Source organism: Salvelinus sp. IW2-2015, unplaced genomic scaffold (assembly GCF_002910315.2).
Source record: "Salvelinus sp. IW2-2015 unplaced genomic scaffold, ASM291031v2 Un_scaffold1611, whole genome shotgun sequence".
Classification (NCBI taxonomy): Eukaryota; Metazoa; Chordata; class Actinopteri; order Salmoniformes; family Salmonidae; genus Salvelinus; species Salvelinus sp. IW2-2015.
The window spans coordinates 249,840-258,459 of record NW_019943030.1 but is presented as its reverse complement, the minus strand read 5'-3'; the positions used below and the strand labels follow the sequence as shown (position 1 = coordinate 258,459).

The 8,620-nt window shown below is 46.1% G+C and overlaps 1 long non-coding RNA gene across 1 annotated transcript in view; it reads right to left on the bottom strand.

Annotated features, from left to right (window-relative positions):
- Positions 1 to 2,590: 2,590 nt before the first annotated feature.
- LOC112071419 (uncharacterized) overlaps positions 2,591 to 8,620 on the bottom strand; it is an 11,344-nt gene continuing 5,314 nt past the window's right edge. Inside the window, exons 3-4 of the long non-coding RNA XR_002894072.2 lie at positions 4,053 to 4,977; positions 2,591 to 3,830 (exon numbers count right to left, since the gene is read on the bottom strand). This is a non-coding gene — a long non-coding RNA (uncharacterized lncRNA). The remainder of the gene's footprint in view (positions 3,831 to 4,052; positions 4,978 to 8,620) is intronic.

Here is an 8,620-nt window from a genome sequence, read left to right as displayed (position 1 = left end):
ATAGGGTCTGGGGAAGGGTCGGGAGGGGTCTGGGAAAGGGGTCTGGGAAAGGGGTGGCTCCCAACGTCATCAATCCAACCCTCTGCATCCTCCACTCTGTGTGAATAAAATAAAGGGATACTACTGTTGTAAGACACACAGAATTCGGTTGACTAAATTTAGAAAAACGACATTATGTAGAGTAAAACACCCAAGCCTAAACTTTATCTGTACAGTAATCTATATAAGGTTAAGCACACACACCAATGCAACAAATTAACAAAGGCCATGAGATTTTAATGCCATGAGAGTTAGTGGCCATGAGAGTTTAAGTGGCCATGAGGTTTAATGGCCATGAGTTAGTGCCATAGAGTAGGCATGAAGATTGACATGGCCAGAAGTTTACGTGCCAACGTGCATGAGAAGTTTAGTGGCCTCTCACAATGGCCATGAGGAGTTTAGTTGGGCCATGAGAGTTTCTGCCAAATTGGGCCTTGGCTAAGGGCCATGAGAGGTTTTATGGGCCTCTCCAATGGCCATTGAGAGTTTAGTGGCCATGAGAGTTTAATGGGCCTCAGGCATGAGAGTTTAGTGGCCATTGAGTTAAGGCTCATGGGTAAGTGGCCATGAGAGATGGCTGCGGTTTAAGTGGCCATGAGAGAGTTTCGTGGCAGTGAGAGTTTAGTGGCCTCTCCAATGCCATTGAGAGTTTAGGGCCATGAGAAGTTTCGTGGCCATGAGGTTTAGTGGCACTCGTCCAATGGCCATTGAGAGTTTAGGTGGCGATGAGAGTTTAATGGCCTTCCAATGGCCATCGAGAGGTTTAATGGCCTCTCCAAAGTTACAAGGATGAAAACTTAGAACAGTGAACTAATATGAAACATAGACAATAACTACTTTGGATATATTAACATTGGAGCTTACTTGTTACATAGGCCTATGTCAACTAAATCCTAAGAACCAAAAGCAATAAACTTATAAAAATTAATACATATAGTAAATTAGCTTTAAAAGTCATGAGAAAATTGACTTCCTTGGGCCCAAGTCAAAGTCCTCGTTTCAAATCGCTGATCCGACAAGCTTCTATGATTTTTTTTTATTACTTAAAAAAAAAAAATTAACTGCATTGTTGGTTTGGGGCTTGTAAGTAAGCATTTCACTGTAAGGTCTACACCTGTTTTATTCGGCGCATGTGACTAATAACATTTGATTTGAACAAATATGGGGACAAGAAGCAGCAGGGGGGAAGGAAGATGTCATGGAAACCTGTCACCATGGTGACATGCTCCACTACATGGGACTGGTAAAGGTATCAAGTCTAGTTGACAAGTGGAGCAAGTCCCCACTCTATCGGTTCCAGTTCCCCACCTCCATCATGAGTGAAAACCGATTCTTGGCCATCAACCACACTCTTCACATGAGTGACCCACAAAAGGATCAGGAGAATGTCCAGAAGAAGGGGACTGCAGGGTATGATCGTCTTGCAAAAGTCAAGCACCTTTATCATGACATGGTGGAGGCATGCAAAATCTATCTATAGATGAGCGCATGGTTCCCTCAAATTATTGAATTGGCTTGAAGCAATATTTGAAAATAAGCCGTCCAAATGGCGCTACAGGCACTTTGTGCCGATTCACGTGGAAGTTTTTCATCTATGAAAGCAAGGCAATCACACCCACTGGGAAGGGCCTTAGTGACGACTCTGTCATGCAGCTGATGGACTTCCCCCTTACTTGGCAGTGGGTACAAGCTCTTTGTGGACAATTTTTTATACTAGTCCCATGCTTTTCATAGACCTCCTTGAAAAAGAAAATAGAGGCTTGTGGCATCATTCTTCCTAACAGAATCAGTTTCCCCAAGACCAAGGTAAACAACATGACAAAGACAGCGGAGAGGGGGACCATATGTTGGATCAGGACTAACAAGCTGCTTTTTGTGAAACAGAAGGACACAAGGGAAGTAACCAAGCTCACCTCACAGCATACGGCATTCAATAACAACCATGTCTCAAGGAGGGTGAAAAATGACAATGGGGCATGGGTGAGGAAGAATTTATTTATTTTATTTTATCTTTATTTAACTAGGCAAGTCAGTTAAGAACAAATTCTTATTTACAATGATACCCTACCAAAAGGCAAAATGCCTCCTGCGGGGACGGGGTCCTGGGATTCAAAATATAAAATAAATACAATATAAATATAGGACAAAACACACATCACAACGAGACAACACAACACTACATAAAGAGAGACCTAAGACAACAACATAGCAAGGCAGCAACACATGACAACACAGCATGGTAGCAGCACAACATGACAACAACATGGTAGCAGCACAAAACATGGTACCAACATTATTGGGCACAGACAACAGCACAAAGGGCAAGAAGGTAGAGACAACAATACATCACACAAAGCAGCCACAACTSTCAGTAAGAGTGTCCATGATTGAGTCTTTGAATGAAGAGATGGAGATAAAACTGTCCAGTTTGAGTGTTTATTGCAGCTCGTTCCAGTCGCTAGCTGCAGCAAACTGAAAAGGACCCAGGGATGTGTGTGCTTTGGGGACCTTTAACAGAATGTGACTGGCAAACGGGTGTTGTATATGGAGGATGAGGGCTGCAGTAGATATCTCAGATAGGCCTCACTCCCCCTAAGAGGGTTTTATAAATAAGCATCAAACAGTGGGTCTTGCGACAGGTATACAGAGATGAGGAGTATAGAGTGCAGTGATGTGTCCTATAAGGAGCATTGGTGGCAAATCTGATGGCCGAATAGTAAAGAACATCTAGCCACTCGAGAGCACCCTTACCTGTYGATCTATAAATTACATCTCCGTAATCTAGCATGGCTAGGATGRTCATCTGAAWCAGGRTTAGTTTGGCAGCTGGGGTGAAAGAGGAGCGATTACGATATAGAAAACAAAGTCTAGATTTAACTTTAGCCTGCAGCTTTGATATGTGCTGAGAGAAGGACAGTGTACCATCTAGCCATACTCCCAAGTGCTTGTATGAGGTGACTACTTCAAGCTCTAAACCCTCAGAGGTAGTAATCACACCTGTGGGAAGAGGGGCATTATTCTTACCAAACCACATGACCTTTATTTTGGAGGTGTACAAACAAGGTTAAGGGCAGAGAAAGCTTGTTGGACACTAAGAAACCTTTGTTGTAGAGCATTTAACACAACATCCGGGGAGGGGCCAGCTGAGTATAAGACTGTCATCTGCATATAAAATGGATGAAAGAGCTTCCTACTGCCCGAGCTATGTTGTTGATGTAAATTGAGAGGAACGTGGGGGCTAGGTATGAGCCTTGGGGTACTCCCTTGGTGACAGGTAGTGGCTGAGACAGCTGAGACAGCCACTACCATTCCTGTTTCTGTGAAGGACTACAATGCCAGCATGGGGGGTGTCAACCTATCTGACGCTCTGATMGGCTACTACCAGGTCCTCCACAAGACCAGGAAGTGGTATAAGACTTTTTCCTACCAATTTGTGGACATTGCTACAGTAAATGCTTACATTCTTCACAAGCAGATGGACAAAGCAAAAGGTCAAACCCCTCTCCCCCAGTTGGCCTTCCAAGAGCAGCTGGTGTTAGAAATGGCTGAATTGGGGGCCCAAAGCAACCTCACAACTATCACAAGACCCCCCACAAAAGGTGAGCGCCACTATCCAACACACATGTCAAAAGACAAAAAGGGGGGGGTTGAAATGCTAGATCTTCTGTCTGAAATGCCAGTTTTCTTTCTGTTTCCTGTCACACAGCTTCCTTACGTTGGCATGGGAACTGTCTGGCGCTATGGAAACAGAGAAGCCATCCGTCTGCATCTCGCTTTGTGGACGGTATAGACTGGAGGGAGGGAGGAGAGTAAAGAGGGATGGKAGGGAGGAGAGGAGAGAGGGATGGGAGGTGTGGGGGAAAAAGAGGATTGGGGAAGAGATGGAATTTCATTGATGTGACAAACGTGGCATGCACACAGCCATTTATATTCTCAAATATGAGTCCATCTCCACGATCGTTTAATAAATGAGGTCTCTCTCTCTCTCTCTAACAAACACAACACAAACTGACCTGCGTTTGCGGAGTCGCCTGTTCTCAGTCCTGAAGCGGTGGAGTTGCGTAGCGAAGAAGACAATGATGATAATAGGTATGAGGGTCAGAGAGGCCACGCCCACTACCACACACAGCACCTGGAAGTCTGTCACCACCCAATCACAACGAGAGCCCTTATTCCACATATAGTCCTGAGCATTACACCTAGGGAGAAAGGAGGGAGAACTATCCCACTGAGGACTCTGTTCAATTACCTGCAGAATGCTCCTGTCCCTGTAACGATGGTACACACTCCTCTGTTGTAGCAGAAGTCCGGCTGTGCATCACACTGAGACACACACTCACCTCCGACCTCTGACCTCACAAAGCCCAGACCACACCCATCTGACCCCTGAGGAGGGGAAGGAGGGGCTGGGGATCGTCATTGCCGGGGGTAACAGAGGGGACAGTAGAGCCAGTGAGCGATGGGTTTTCATCCTCAATGTCTGCTGGAGGGTTCAGGGTTGGCTCAGGGTCAAGGGTCATTTCTATGGCAGAAAGATCGTCGTCGGGGGACATGTAGAAGTCTGAAAGGGTCTCCCGCCCGCTGCTGCAGGGGCTGAGCTACAGCGGTCAGCCAGTCAGAATTAGACAAGAGATCAGRGGACGGTCGGTGTTATTGAACTCTACCTTGATGATGTCATCTGAGCTTTCCGGAGTTTCCCCGCCAGTTAGCTCGTCTCTGATTGGCTGATTGTCCTCTTCAGAGGAGTCAGGTGTGAGTGTCTTCTGTGAAAGTGGTCATGCTTGGTGGCGCTGAGAGGAAGTCCAGCCCCTAGTCCTAACCCTAAACCAATCAGCTCTGCTGAKTCATCACCGCTAAGCACCGCCCTTTTTGCAGCAGAGAAAGAAGATTGGCTGTGCTTGATTTCCGTCCTGCTGGCAGTGGCCAATGAGAGTTCTCCTGTCAAGTCAATCAGAAACAACAAACAGATACAGTATACACACAGGAGACCGACAACACCAAAGGATCTGATTCACCACGCAGACATGATCATTCAAAATCCAGGCCAGCAAGACAGGAAGCCAAGGTGCTCAATTAACTGCTCTCTGATATTTCTCTGTCTTTTTCCCTCCATCTCATTCTCTCTCCCCCACCTCTCTGTCTTTCTCCCTCCCCCTTTCAGTTTCTCTCCTCCATCTCTCATTCTCTCTCCCTCCATCTCTCATTCTCTCTCCCCCTCTCAGTTTCTCTCCTCCATCTCTCATTCTCTCTCCCACCCTCCCCCCTGTCTCTCCATCTCTTCCCCCTTCCTCAATCCCTCTATAATGTGGAGAAGACGCTGTGTGTCAGAGTGGATTAGGAGCAGTGCTGTTCATGGTATACTGACCACGGATTAGGATTACAGCTACAGGTTCAACTCTGACCATGTAGAACTGACAGGGACACTGACGATGGGAGAGGAGAAATGTATGGACACGCCATTAAATATACAGTTTGTCACTATAGTAACAGATCTATAGCCATAGAAACAGAGCTTTGGTTTGATTGGTCAGATCTCAGTCCCAACAACCTCCCCTCGCAGGAGAGCAAGGGATTATGGGTAGCTACACATATTATGATAGTGCGTGCGTATGTTGACACTGATTCATTGTGACAGAATGTTGTTCTCTGGGACTACAGGGCAGATGGTCCTCGCTGGGTGGGTCCACACACATTTCAATACACACACACATGCAGTTCAAGTTCCTTATCTCTTCTACACCACTAACCGATCAACTCCAACTCTCTCTGTGTGTGTGAGAGGGAGAGAGAGAGAGAGAGAGAGAGAGAGAGAGAGAGAGAGAGAGAGAGAGAGAGACGGTGGCCGTTGCTAAACAACAACGGTGAGGATAAAGAAGCTCTCAGAACCAGACTTTATCACAGCAGTACAGTAACACACATTCCATACTATATCCTAATACCAGCGACAGAAAATGGTTTTAGTCTCTCTCTCTCTCTCTCTCTCTCTCTCTCTCTCCTTCTCTCTCTCTCTCTCTCTCTCTCTTCTCTCTCTCTCTCTCTCTCTCTCTCTCTCTCTCTCTCTCTCTCTCTCTCTCTCTCTTCTCTCTCTCTCTCTCTTCTCTCTCCTCTCTCTCTCTCTCTCTCTCTTCTCTCTCTCTCTCTCTCTCTCTCTCTCTCTCTCTCTCGCTGCTGAGCCCACATTGCCTGACTTCTGTGGTGAAATAGTGAACACACAGACACACACACACACACAAGACACACGACACACACACACACACACACACACAGGGGCGGTGGCGTGTGTGTGATTCCACTTGACATACTCTGACCCACAGAGAGACGACAGTGCTGACTGGATTCTGAATGTAATCACCCGATGGTTCTCCTGCGTGATGCCAGGCGCTGTGTTAAGCCTTTGTGACTGTGACACGCCATACATCTACCCTCTCCTCACATGCCTCCCAATTGTTCTTTTTATTCTCCCCAGTCATTTTCAGTATTTGTATGTGTGTGTGTGTGTGTGTGTGTGTGTGTGTGTGTGTGTGTGTGTGTGTGTGTGTGTGTGTGTGGTGTGTGTGTGTGTGTGTGTGTGGTGTGTGTTGTGTGTGTGTGTGTGTGTGTGTGTGTGTGTTGTGAGAGAGACAGAGCGAAAGACAGAGACAGAGAGAGAGAGAGAGAATTTGAGACTGATGTTCATGGGTAGCTCAGGTCATCCATCCTATTACGGCCCAATAGAAATCCTCTCTCTCCTGTCTCTCCATCCTCTCCTCTCTCTCCCATCCCTCTTCTCTCTCCCATCCCTCTCCTCTCTTTCCCATCCCTCTCCTCTCTCTCCCATCCCTCTCCTCCCCACCCCTTCTCCCCTCTCCTCCTTCCCTCCCTCTCCTCTCTCCTCCCTTCTCCTCCCCAGCTCTCTCCTTTCACCTCTTCCCCCTCCCTCTCCTCTCCTCCAGAGCAGAACTAAACTGTCCCACACCCACACACCCCCCCACACACACGGGTGGGAGGGAGGGAGTTGACACAAAGACAACAACGTGTTTTACAGAATATATTAATGTTTGACAATGTTATAATTATGTTATATTCTATTTGACCTTTTTCTATACAATATAATGTCTGTGATCTTGAACTGAAGGTAAAAATAAAACAGCCACTCACCCGATATCTCAAACTGGCACCACAATAAGAACAAGAGTATCCTAGACAAGACAAGCCTTTCAAACAGGTGACTGACCAGGGAGGACCAAACTGGACCCGTCTCAAACCCTTCTTCACATTGATATACTTTTCAGGCCAGATGGGACAAAGCAATGAAACAAACAAATAAATGGGTTCGTTTTCAGGGTGTATTGCCCGACGATGATCTGTTTTGAAGTGGTGATTATTTACTTAAGCAGACAGTGAAGATAGATATATGTGACGGGCAAAGAGACAGTCCCTGAGAAAGGGGTTTTGGTTGGTTAAACTAGTATGAATTAGATGTTTAGAAATGCTACGTTTTCTATTTATGTAACAACAAATCACAAATTAAGTGAATTAGAAAAGAATGTGTCAGATCAAATCAGAAGCTGGATAACACTCAGGTTCAACGTGTCATAACCTAGGTTCAACGGTATAACACTCAGGTTCAACGTGTCTAACCCTCAGGTTCAACGTGTCATAACCTCAGGTTCAACGTGTCATAACACTCAGGTTCAACGTGTCATAACCCTCAGGTTCAACGTGTCATAACCCTCAGGTTCAAGTGTCATAACCTCAGGTTCAACGTGTCATAACACTCAGGTTCAACGTGTCATAACCCTCAGGTTCAACGTGTCATTAACCCTCAGTGTTCAACGTGTCATAACCCTCAGGGTTTCAACGTGTCATAACCCTCAGGCTCAACGTGTTCATAACCCTCGGTCAACGTGTTCATAACACTCAGGTTCAACGTGTCATAACCCTCAGGTTCAACGTGTCATAACACTCAGGTTCAACGTGTATAACCCTCAGGTTCACGTGCATAACACTCAGGTCACGGTCAACCCTCAGGTTCAACGTGTCATAACACTTCAGGTTCAACGTGTCATAACCCTCAGGTTCAGTGTCAAACCTCATTCAACGTGTCATAACACTCAGGTTCAACGTGTCATAACCCTCAGGTTCAACGTGTCATAACACTCAGGTTCAACGCTGAGCTGCCTAGAGGGAGAGACGTTACAGAGACACAGGGTCACACTCAGACAAAAATGAGCATGCACACACACACAACACACACACACAACACACACACACACACACACACACACACACACACACCACACACACACACACACACACAACACACACACACACACACAATGCAATGTTGTGTATTGAACGTTCCATTATGCTACGATGCTGATATAGATAAGCAACAAGTCTAACACATCCCTGCCTCTAGTGTGTTTTACTGTCCCGTGGTGTAGGAGGCCTAAATCACAACAGAGAAAAGGTTAGAACACACACCCACACACACAACGTTCTCTTATACAACACCACACACACACACACACACAACACGTTCTCTAATACAACACACACACACACCACACACACAACGTTCTCTAATACAACACACACA